We start from the raw sequence: 12,193 nt of genomic DNA, 5'->3' as shown, positions 1-12,193 counted from the left end.
CAATGAATGCTGAGAGTAAAAGAAGCCTCATTTTTGTAGTCTGTGCTGGTACAGCTTCAGTCTTGGCATAACCTTTTCTGCTAAATCAAACCCCAATTTATTTCAAAATAAATTCTTTCATTTAGGCGAGCTGCAAACGGTTCTCATCTGGGACTTCAAGGCAATTCTGTCTCCTGTCATTTTTGGCATATTCTGGTTTAATAGATCTTGGAAGGGTAAAAAAATCCGTAAAAATGAAAACAATCTGTACCTGCCTAATGTGATTTGGGAAATGTGAATGAATTTTTCAGAGGCATTATGGGTCTAAACCCTTTTCAGGTGGCCATGGCACTGAGAAATGGCTCCTGCTCATTCCCCATATGTTCCTTTTTTTCCTCTTGTGCTGAGAAAAAAATTAATAAAGAAAAATGAATGAACTACCCCGGAATGCTGTATTGTATTTTCTAGTCATTTATTTCTCAGAGAGTTAATAGAGGCTCGGAGCAGGAAGGCATGCTGGATTGATTTCTCCTGGGTGCAGATAAAACTCACTCACATCTTGTTTTCCAAAGTTCAGTTGTGGACTGTTGCTTTGCTGGGGAACAGAACATGCTGGAACGTGGCACTTGTCTCTGCCAAAGAACACAGCAGCCACCTTGCCCCTGGAATGTCCAGTGCTGAGGGCCCAGGGCACCTCTCCTGCAGCAGAAGGAGAACCTCAGCCACACCATGGGGACACCCAGCCCACATCTCCTCTGTGAGCAGGGCCAGAGCCAGAGCTGGGGCTGGCCCAGCTCAGCTGGGAAGGGTTGGGATCATTGACTGGAAAGGGAAGGGTTGGTGGGAAGGAGGGAGGAGAAAGGAGGATGGGAGAGGTGGGATGAGGACTGGGAGTCACAGGAGACTGGAGGTGGCAATAGAGGCAACAAGGACACACACAGGGCTGTAGCAGTTGGAGATCTCCTGGTATCCTAGCTTCTCCTAGAAGATCTCCTCTGACCTCCAAGTATTCTCTTCTCTCTTCTCTTCTCTTCTCTTCTCTTCTCTTCTCTTCTCTTCTCTTCTCTTCTCTTCTCTTCTCTTCTCTTCTCTTCTCTTCTCTTCTCTTCTCTTCTCTTCTCTTCTCTTCTCTCTTCTCTCCTCTCTTCTCTTCTCTTCTCTTCTCTTCTCTTCTCTTCTCTCCTCTCCTCTCCTCTCCTCTCCTCTCCTCTCCTCTCCTCTCCTCTCCTCTCCTCTCCTCAGCCCAGGGGGTGCAGGATGACACCCAGCACCAAGTGAACTGAACAAGCACGGTTCAGGTTCCCAAATCTGCCTCCTTGCATCATCATCCTCCATCTGTGCCAAGGGTCTGGTGCTCTGACTTCCCTCTCCACGCCTGGATTAGAGCTGGGGATGAGAAGCAGCTGGGCAGGGGTAGATTGCTGCTGTTTGGAAAGGATCATTAGTACATACTGCAACAGTCTTAATTGCAAACCCAGCAATTAAACCTTCAATTAACCTTGAACCGCCCAGAGAAGGGCAATGGAGCTGGGGAAGGGTAGGGTGGGGATCAGGCCCTGCTCCCAGGGCACAGGGACAGGAGCAGAGGGAACGGCCTCAGGCTGGGCCAGGGCAGGCTCAGCTTGGCCAGCAGCAGCAATTTGCCCATGGCAAGGGAGCTCAGGCCTTGGCAGGGGCTGCCCAGGGAGCTTTGCAGTGCCCAGCCCTGCAGGTGTCCCCTGCAGGTGGCACTGAGTGCTCTGGGCTGGGGACAAGGTGCCCATGGGGCACAGCTGGCACTGCATGGGCTGGCAGAGCTGGGCCAGCCCCGGGGATTTGGGGGTTCTGGTCTAGTGGAGGGTGTCCCTGCCCATGGCAGGGGGTTGGAACTTGATGATCCATCAGGTTCCTCCCAACACAAGCCCTTCTATAACTCTATGATGGCTCTTGGATCTCCTCCAAATCAAACACTGGAACAAACCAGGTACAGAACAGCAAAGCTCAGCCCTGTTTGCGAGGTTATCAGCACTGAGTGGGTTAAAAACTGCCACCTTCTCTGGCTTCTGTCTCTAATTAGCCTGAAGTAGCGGGGGAGATGCAGAACTCCCTGCTGGGATTGATGTGTCAGGCAGAAAAACATCTCAGGTCTCTGCAGAGCAGGGTTCCCTGGAGACCCAGGGAGTGTTCAGGGCTGGGGCAGCAATCCTGCTCTGCAGGAAGGGCTCTGGGCCATGGGGCAGCCCCACTCCTGCCTTTTCCTGGGAGCTGTGTCCCCTGTGCTCCCACAGATGGGTGGACTCTTAGGTAGAGCACCATCAGCAGAGGCAGCTGCCTGGGAGGAGCAGAGAAGAAAATGGCCAGGACTCCTGGCATGTTTAAATCCACATGGGAAAAAATGGGGAATGTCCCCAGAGTGCAGGTGGCCCCATCCAAAGCACCTGTGAGGGTTCCAGCTCCAGCTGGGACTGGTGGCCGTGCTGGGATGGTCACAGGGTGACAGGGGTGACATCTGTGGGGATGCAGCAGGACCAGAGCCCAGCCTGGCTGCATCAGACCCTGGGGAGATCCACGAGACCAGAACCCCCAAATCCCTGGGGCTGGCCCAGCCCTGGCAGCCCATGCAGTGCCAGCTGCGCCCCATGGGCACCTTGTCCCCAGCCCAGAGCACTCAGTGCCACCTGCAGGGGACACCTGCAGGGCTGGGCACTGCAAAGCCTGGCTCTGTCCTGGGACACTGCCCATCCCTCTGCTGCCTGCAGGTCTCCATCAGCTGCAGGAAGGTTCCATGTGATGGTGCTCACAGGGGTCCCAGGATGAGGGGAGAGAGGAGGATCTGACTCCATGTTTCAGAAGGCTGATTTATTATTTTATCAAATATATTATATTAAAACTGTACTAAAAGAGTAGAAGAAAGGATTTCATCAGAAGGCTGGCTAAGAATAGAATAGGAATGATAACAAAGGCTTGTGGCTCGGACAGAGTCTCCAAGCCAGCTGGGCTGTGATTGGCCATTAATTAGAAACAACCACATGAGCCCAATCCCAGATGCACCTGTTGCATTCCACAGCAGCAGATAACCATTGGTGACATTTTGTTCCTGAGGCCTCTCAGCTTCTCAGGAGGAAAAATCCTGAGGAAAGGATTTTCCATAAAATGTGTCTATGACAGTTCCAAAGCTCCAGTCAGGCTGGGGACATCAGCCTGGTGGGCACTGCAGGGCTCCTGAAGGGATCCTTGCTGCTGGCATGAGGGGGAATTGAGCAGTGTGCAGGGTGTGAGCGAGTCCCTGTCCTTTGGCACCACTGCAGCGCGGGCCAGGGGGCTGCCAGATGCTCTGACACTGGCCCTGTTGGCCTGAAATCCATTGCTTCTTGACCAAGACAAGCTCTTGGCAGCTCAGTGTACACTGAGGAGCAGCACAGTGCTGTCCTGCCTGCCCAGCTGGGTAAATGGGTGTGAAACCTTCTCCTCCAGCATGCAGGAGTCTCTCCTGGGCAGCACAGGGAGCTGCCAGAGCTCTCCCCTCCAGGAGAGGGTGATGTGGTTATTGCTGACTTCATTCCTGCTGGAAAACTCCAGTTTGTACAGCTGAGCCCAAAACCTGCCACCCCTGGGCTGGCAGCTGTTCCCAGAGCTGCTTTTTGGCTGGCAGGTGTCCCCAGAGCTGCTTTTTGGCTAGCAGATGCCCCCAGAGCTGCTTTTTGGCTGGCAGATGCCCCCAGAGCTCTTTTTGGCTGGCAGATGCCCCCAGAGCTGCTTTTTGGCACCCACAAGCTCAGGGCTGGTGACAAGGATGCCTCTCCCCACTAACCACACCTGAGGAAGGTTTACTCCAGGCCAGCTCTGCTCTGGCCTCCTGGGCTGGTCACCCTTGGACACTGGACAGTAGCAAGGGTGCATCTCGGGCAGTCCTGCTGCTCAGTTCATCCAGGAGGAATCCAGTGAGCTCCAGGAGAGCCCCAGGAGGGACAGGACACCTCAGGGGGAGCTGTCAGGACCCTCATTTCACAGGCAAGCAGGGGCCAAAGGCTGTGGGGGAAATCTCAGCTTCCAGACCCCCCTCTGCCCCTGGCCAGGTCAGCTCCAGAGTGCTGGATGCTCTTTTCCTTCCCACAGGACAGAAAGGCCCCAGCACAGGCAGCAGCCAAGCAGGGTTCATGTCTCTGAGCAGCCAAGCAGGGTTCATGTCTCTGAGCATGCACCCCCTCCTGCCCCTCTGCACCCATTCCTGCCCCTCTGCACCTCCTCCTGCCCCACGCTGAGCCCCACTGTGTGAGCAGCTCTGGGACAGGGTGCTCATCCTCTTCCAGCCCCTGACCCAGATGGGTTTGACTCGATCACTCTAAAGGCTTTCCCCACCTTTTTTATTCTGTATGTGCCTCAAACTGTGCTCAGTTTCCTGCAGCTGTGTGGAAACTCAACGAGGGATGGCACTGTGAGTGTTCAGGGAGGAATCTCCCTCCCTACCCCGAGTTTCAGAGATCCATCCATGCAGAAATCACTTGATTCTCTGCTCTGTCACCACTGCCCAGGAGGTTTCATCAATGGTGGGATGAAAGTTGGCATAAAAGCATTCAATCTGCACCTCTGGGAATGCAGAGTTCGCCCCTCACAGGGCGAACTCATCACTGCTAAAATCCTTTCACAATTAAAAAAACCAAACCCTCTCCTGACGAATTATTGTCACTGTAAGGCTCAGTGGTTGTGAAAGATCTTCCTGCAGCAGATTTCATCTCACACAGAGCGTTCCTGCACTGTGTGGTGGCATTCAAAAGCCCCAGAAGAAGGGGCACTCACACCTCTCCTTCCTATCCCCACAGAGGCTCTGCCAGGAACGTTTCCTCCTGCCTGAACTCCCCTAAATAAACCAGCACCACCTTCCCACCCTGCTTTGGGATCATTCCCAGGCCTGTTCAGCTCCTGGTGCCAGCCCAAGGCAGCCCCACAGCAGCTCCAGCTGGACACTGGGGTTCACTCAGGAGCTGTTTGCATCAACCCCTCTGGCACAGCAGATCAGCCAAAAAAATAAAAAAAATTAAAAAAAAAAAAAAAAAGAAGAAGAAGAAGAAGAAGAAGAAGAAGAAGAGGAAGAAGAGGAAGAAGAAGAAGAAGAAGAAGAAGAAGAAGAAGAAGAAGAAGAAGAAGAAGAAGAAGAGGAAGAAGAGGAAGAAGAAGAAGAAGAAGAAGAAGAAGAAGAAGAAGAAGAAGAAGAAGAAGAAGAGGAAGAAGAGGAGGAAGAAGGGAATGAGCCTGGGATTCCTGGGGGACCCTGTGGAGGGGGATGCAAAGGCATTCCCTGGCAGCCTGGAGGGAAGATGCTCAGGCACAGGCAGCTCCTGTTTGAGTTTGGCTATAGAATATCTATTTCAATATTTGTATTTCAGGCAGGTTATCTGGGCTTTTCCGTGCTGCTTTTCAGCTGCCAGCCCTGGACAAACACCAGCTCCCCCTGGCAGTGCTGCTGTGGGGACAGTGGGGATCAGTGTCACAGGGAGGGTGGCCCTGTCACCCAGAGCTGCTGCCCCCAGACCCTTTTTCCCTGTCAGGGAGAGCTGTGCACCCCATTTATCCAGCCAGGGCACAGCAGGGGTGGCACACACTGCCCATGGCAGTGCCAGATGTGCCAGATGTGCCAGATGTGCCACGGTGTCATCAGTGGGGCCTGACAACCACCTGAGGCTGCTTCCCTCAGATCAGGGACCTGCAGCAGGGGCCAGACACCCCTGAGCAAGGACAGTCCTTGCCCATTGTCCAGCCTGCCCAGGTGGGTAAATGGGGCACAATCTCTCGGGGTCTCTGCTGCTCTCAGTGACCCCAGGATGTGTCACAAAGTCTCTGTTCCCAGCCCAGCAGCCAAAGAAGCAGTCAGAGCTCTTCAGTTCTCATTCTCAAGGCTGTTCATTGTTTCTTATCTATAAAATTATTTCTCCTGACCTGCAGAGGTCTGTTCAACAGGACAGACAGAGGCACACTGCCCACCCTCAGAGGCAGTGTTGTATTTTATACTAAAAACTGCGTGTGCAATATTTACAATTCCTTCCCAATCCCTATCACCTATGTTAGACAGTGAGCTTCTACCCTAAACCAATCCCAAAGTGCCACCATCACAGCAGAAGATGGGGGCCGAGAAGAAGAAGAAGGAGGAGAAAGGCTGGACACACCCAGATCCCTCCATGTTGCCCCCCTGAACCCCCATTCTAAATCCCCAAAAAATCTATTTTTCACCCTGTGACAAACTAATTATTATTCTACTTGGACTGTTGTGGCTTGCAGATCCTCATATTAGGTTGGTAACTTGCTCCATGGGTCATAATCAAACCCACAGGGGTCTTGGGCTCTGTGCCAGGGTCTCTGAGCCCCCTGGCAGGGGTTTGGGCAGTCCAGGACAGCCAGAGGGATGTCCTGAATTCCAGCAGAAACCTTCTCTTCCAGCGTGCAGGAGTCACTCCCTGAGCACAGGGAGCTGCCAGAGCTCTCCCCTCCAGGAGAGGGTGGTGTGGTTATTGCTGACTTCATTCCTGCTGGAAAGCAGCACTCCAGTTTGTGCAGCTGAGCCCAAATCTGCCACCCCTGGGCTGGCAGCTGTTCCCAGAGCTGCTTTTTGGCACCCACAGGCTGCTGGGTGCTTGGCAAAGCCTGGCTGCCCTGCCTGGGCCCTCAGCTGTGCTCAGCTCTGAGAGGCACAAACCGCCTGGCACAGAGGCTCTTCCCCCAGCCTCTGCTGCCAAGGGTACTTTTGGGGAAGGAAAAGATCATCAGGGGGCTTTTTCACAGAAAGGAGGAAAACAGAGGTGCAAATGATTTTAAATAATAATAATAATAATAATAATAGTGACAAAAATAGATCTGAAGTGAGGATGAGGCTCCCTGCCAGCAGAGAAGTTGTGCTCTGCAGCACCCACCCAGAAGGGATCCAGGAATCTCCTCCATAAAGCACTGACCCCACACTCAGGTCCCCAGGGCAGGGACATCTCCAGGTGATGTCTGAGGTGTGCACAGGGTTCTCCTCTTGGCCTGGGAGGCCAGAGCAAGGAGCAGGGGGCTCCCAGCATGTTGGAACCCAGGACATTGCTCTGGGTGCCCTGGAGGGCTCCAGACCCTGGCAGGGGGCTCAGAGACCTTGGCACAGAGTCACAAACACCTGTGCCTTTGATTTTAACCCATGGAAACAATTATCAACTGTGTGTGAGGAGTTACAAGCCACAAGGGTTTGAGTAGAATGACAGTGAATTTATCACAGGGTGAAAAAGTAGAATTTTGGGGATTTAGAATGGGGGTTCAAGAGGCAGGGTGGAGGAATCTGGGCATGTCCTGTCCTTCTTCTTATTGTCCTCCATCTTCTGCTGGGATGGTGGCACTTCTGGACTGGTTTAGAGTAGAGACAGCAGCAGAAGGGGTGTTGGGGCTGCTCTGAGCTTGGTGCAGCAGAAGGAAGCACGTGTTCCATGTGGAGCTGAGGGTTTCACACCCCTGTCCCAACACAGAGGGCAGCTCTGTGTCACCACCACCGAGCCTGGCCTGGCGTCCTGGGGCAGCTCTGGGAGTGCCCTCCACGCGCTCCCTGGTGACAGCACAGAGCAAACCGAGTCCTGCAGCAGCCCCAGCGTCCCCATTCCCCTACAAGGGATTCATTGGAAGCATCTGGTCCTGGGATTTGGGACATCCATGGTGTGGGGGCCCCTGCCACTGGAGCCACTCGGGCAGGGTCCAGAGCAGGGCCCTGTCCATGGCTGGGGGGAACAGGAGGAGCTTTAGGGTCCCTCCCAGCCTGACCCATTCCATGATTTCACTGCTCCTCCTGTCCCCAGCTGCCCCCTCTGCTGTCTGCCCTCACACCCTTCAGGGGAAGCAAGGGGGGAGGCTGCAGCTGTGTCCCTGTTTGGGTCAGTGCAGCACCTGGCACTGTGGGGCTGCTGCAGAAACAGCAGCAATTACCACAATTTACCTGTCATCCACACTGCCCCCGAGGGCACAGGTCCCTCTCACAGGTCTAAGGCTTTGGCAAATCCAGGATTTTTGTTTCCCTTCATTTCCAGTCCATTCACCATCCCAGCTGCTGCTGCTGCCACTGCTGTAACCTCAGCTGCTCCCAGTGCCGGGCATTTCAGTCCATATTTATCAGGAAAACAAATAACAGCAACTATAACACAGCAACTAAATAACACAGCAAATAAATAACACAGCAACTCTGATTCTTATCAGGAATGCTGATATTGCAGCCACAGCTGCGAGGAGAATTGGGCAGCACGTGCCCAAACCCAGAGCTCTCCCTGGACAGAGCCAGCCCAGAGCCATGAGGGGATGCTGGGCTCTGGAATACAAATCACAAAAACACAGCTCAGGAGTGTGACTGTGTTCACAGGGGCCTCAGGATGAGGCAAGAGACCAGGATCTGACTCCATGTTTCAGAAGGCTTGATTCATTATTTTATGATATATGTTATATTAAAACTATACTAAAAGAATAGAAGAAATTATTTCATCAGAAGGCTGGCTAAGAATAGAATAGGAAGGAATGAAGAAACAAAGGTTTGTGTCTCGGACAGAGTCTCCAAGCCAGCTGACTGTGACTGGCCATTAATTAGAAACAACCACATGAGGCCAATCCCAGATGCACCTGTTGCATTCCACAGCAGCAGATAACCATTGTTTGCATTCTGTTCCTGAAGCCTCTCAGCTTCTCAGGAGGAAAAATCCTGAGGAAAGGATTTTCCATAAAATGTGTCTGTGAGACAGGAGAGATGCTGAAAGGGCTCAAGCCTCCAATCCAGAACGGTGCCCTTGGGCTTGTAAGGAAAAATTGAAAGCAAGCTATAAAATGCCCCACAAGCTGACACTGAGGAGCTCCTGACCTGCCCCATGCTCTTTTTAGGGGCTGGCATGGGAGAAGTTAAACTTTTCCAGCCCCCAGCGTCCAAGGAAGCCACACTCAATCAATCTCTCTGCGTGGACAGGGAGCTTGGCATTGTTTAGCTGAGGGCTGCAGCCATCAGCATGCCATGAGAAATGGAACCGGTGTGGTTTCAACTGCCCCACGTCCCAGACAAAGCTCCAGACATCTGTGCCCGCTCCTCACCCCAGCAGCTCAGTAATTAGCTGGATAGGTTAAATTAGCAGCAGCTTCCCAGCATGCTCCAACGGCCTTCAGCACAGAAATACAGATTCTGGTATTGGAATGGGAGTGTGCAAATTGAGACCAGCATGGCATCCTCATCCTCTGCAGCACCCCCAAAACAAGCAGATGATTTATTCATCCTGGGCATCACCCCTGCTCTGAGTGAGGGCTGGGCAGGTCCCATCCTGCCCCCACGGGGTGCCCAGGGCACAGACCCTGCCCAGCCTTGGGCCTGCCCAGCTGCACTGCTGCCCAGGCAGGCTGGCCAGGGGCCCTGCTCAGCCCTGCTGCCCGTGCCCGTGGGTCACAGCACCCGTGACAGCCGGGCAGTGCCACAGGGGGTGCCAGGCAGTGCCACAGGGGGTGCCAGGCAGTGCCACAGTGACAGCCAGGCAGTGTCACAGTGGGTGCCAGGCAGTGCCACAGTGACAGCCGGGCAGTGCCACAGTGGGTGCCAGGCAGTGCCAGCAGTGCCAGGCAGTGCCACAGTGGGTGCCAGGCACAGTGAGCCCCCAGCCTGGGCTCTGCTGTTCTGGAGCAGAGATCCTCAGGGCTGGGCAGCTCCTGGCCCTGGGCAGCCCCAGCCCTCCCAGCCAGGCTGCCCGTGAGGCCAGAGCAGCTGGGCACTGTGAAAAACGCCAATCACTTGTTTTTATAATGTTAAAAGTTTAATAGTAATAAAATGGTTATAAAAATAGCAATGTAATTACAGTAATAATAATTTGGACAATTTGGATTAGGACAATATGAGACAATAAGAACAAAGAGTTACAGACATCCAGGTACCTTTTCTGGGCAGCACAAGCCCAAAAAAGGCCCCACGTTAACAGAGGATTAACCCTTAAAAGCAACAGCCTGTTGCATATTCATACACCTCACACATGATGCATAAATTCCATTCAAACACAGGATTCTGGCTGGGCAGTGTCAGCTGCTTCCTCTGAACCCTGACGGTGTCATCATGGCTGAGGCAGGCAGGAAGAAGTTCATTTCTCCTGATAATGGAGCAATAAATTCTCTTTCTCTGAAAGATTCAGGTGTCCTGTGGCTGCTATCCCACTGCGAGTCCTTTCTTTAAAAAAGTATCTTACATAGCAGAGTTTCTATTTTAACATTTTGTTATAACCTAAAACTATATTTAACACAGTACTTAAGAGAATTAATACAGCATAACTTTCTAACATAACACATCTAATATTCATTGTAATATTTGCGAAAAGCCAATCATAAAATACCCATTTTTCACAGGCACCATCTCCAGCCACAGCTGGCCAGCTGGGATCTGTCACAGCTGGGGCTCTGTGACCTTGGAGGAGTTTTCCAGCCTCAGTGGCTCTGGGATTGGGGTCGCTGCAAAAGCCTCACGCTCCCTTCTCCACGTGCTTGACCAGAGTCAGGCTTTGGCAAGAGCTTGACCAGAGTCAGGCTTTCCATGGCAAAACTTTGTGCAGAGAGGGCTGGGGGAGGCCTGAGGAGGAGGAGGAGGAGGAGGAGGAGGAGGGGGAGAGGGGTGCCCTGTCTGCACAGCAGCCTCAGCTGACCTGGGCAAAGAGAGGTGCAGGGGATGCCCTGTGAGGCTGAGCCAGAGCAGAGGCTGGGCAGAGCTACAGAATAAAGCAGGGATTTATTCAAAGCATCTCCTCCATGGATGCACCTTGGGCAGCACCAGAGCCCAGCCAGGGCTGCACCCAAGATGAACCAAAATGGCCCCAAAATGCACGGCCGGGCACGGGCTCTGTCCCTGGGATCAGTTCTGCTCCATTTGCATCTTGCAGTTCATTGTCCCATCCCAGCTTTAGCCCCTGCAGTCCCACCCTGCTTGTTTTTCTCTCTCCAGCCCACGGGGTTTGTGCTCTGGGGCTGAGATTTGGATCATTTGTCCTTGGTGCCCAGCTGGAGCAGGAATTGTTTTGTCTCCCTGCTCTGTGCACAGAGCTCAGCATCCCAGAATGTGAACCCAGACCCACACACTAAAGCAGCACAGAATGTGAAAAATAGAAAAGCCAAACCTGAGGCATCAGAGGGAGATGCCATAAAAACACAACTCAAAGAGCAGGAGGGTCTGGTCTCTGGGGTCAGTGTGCAGGCAGTGAGATCCTGCATTCACCCCAAGTCAGGTGAGACTCAGGGGCAGGAAAGAGAAACCAGCAGCAGCTCAGAAATGTGATTGCTGCACGTGTGTGGGTCTTTGCTGCAGAGAATTTGGGCTAGAAGGGCACTGACAGAGGGGGGAGGAGGCACGGGGGTGGAACAATGAGGCAAATCAGCTCTGACAAGTCCCTCTGGGGCTTCCAACCTTCCTTCCTCCAAAGTCACCAAGGGATCAAAAATCTTTTCACATCCCCATGCTATTTCTGAGGGGCTTTGCAGCTCTGCTGCAGTTGCCATGACACCAGAGAGTGGCAGTGAGGGAGGAAAAGGTTGGGATCCTGCAGATCCCCTCCCTGCAGCCTCACCTGTGCTCTGGCCAGGTGCATTGAGGAAAGCTGCAAGGACCCCTTTGTGCCACAGGCAGAGATTTTCTGTCCAAATATCCCCGAGGCATAAGACGGCATCAAAAGCTGAAACAGGCCCTGCAGGAGCAGAGATTCTCTGGGCAAGTCAGGAATTTCCACTCAGTTCCTGGAGAAAACAACGTCTTTATTTACCTCCCCAAAGCCATGAAGCATCTTTTAAACATTAGAGCAGTGCAGCGGCAGTGCCCTCCTTGCAGCAGTGTCAAACACAGCACACACATCCCAGGGCAGCTGGTGTTGGGACTGCAGCCCAACCCCACCAGCTCCAGCTCCTGGAATGCTCCTGAGCTGCCACTCTGACAGAATTCCCCTGAGAGGTGTAAAATCCTGCCTATAAATACAGGAAAATAACCCTGGCAGGGGCAGCACGGAGCTGCCTAAAGAGTATTTCTGGCTTGTGCTAAGGAGTGAACTGGGGACTTTTTCTGCTCCAGCAATTTTGATAAGTGTGGGGATAAGGCCAAGACAAAAATAATTGCATCTGATAGTCCCCTGGTTCACCTGCCCCTGACTAACCTTTGAATAAAAATTCTCTAAAAGATGCTGGGAGTTGCAGTCAGCACAGATTTGGTTCAGGTCTGATTTAGAAAAGGTGGAAAACTCCT

The sequence above is a fragment of the Agelaius phoeniceus genome, chromosome 2, assembly GCF_051311805.1.
Source record: "Agelaius phoeniceus isolate bAgePho1 chromosome 2, bAgePho1.hap1, whole genome shotgun sequence".
Lineage (NCBI taxonomy): Eukaryota > Metazoa > Chordata > Aves > Passeriformes > Icteridae > Agelaius > Agelaius phoeniceus.
This window is presented reverse-complemented; position numbering follows the sequence as displayed.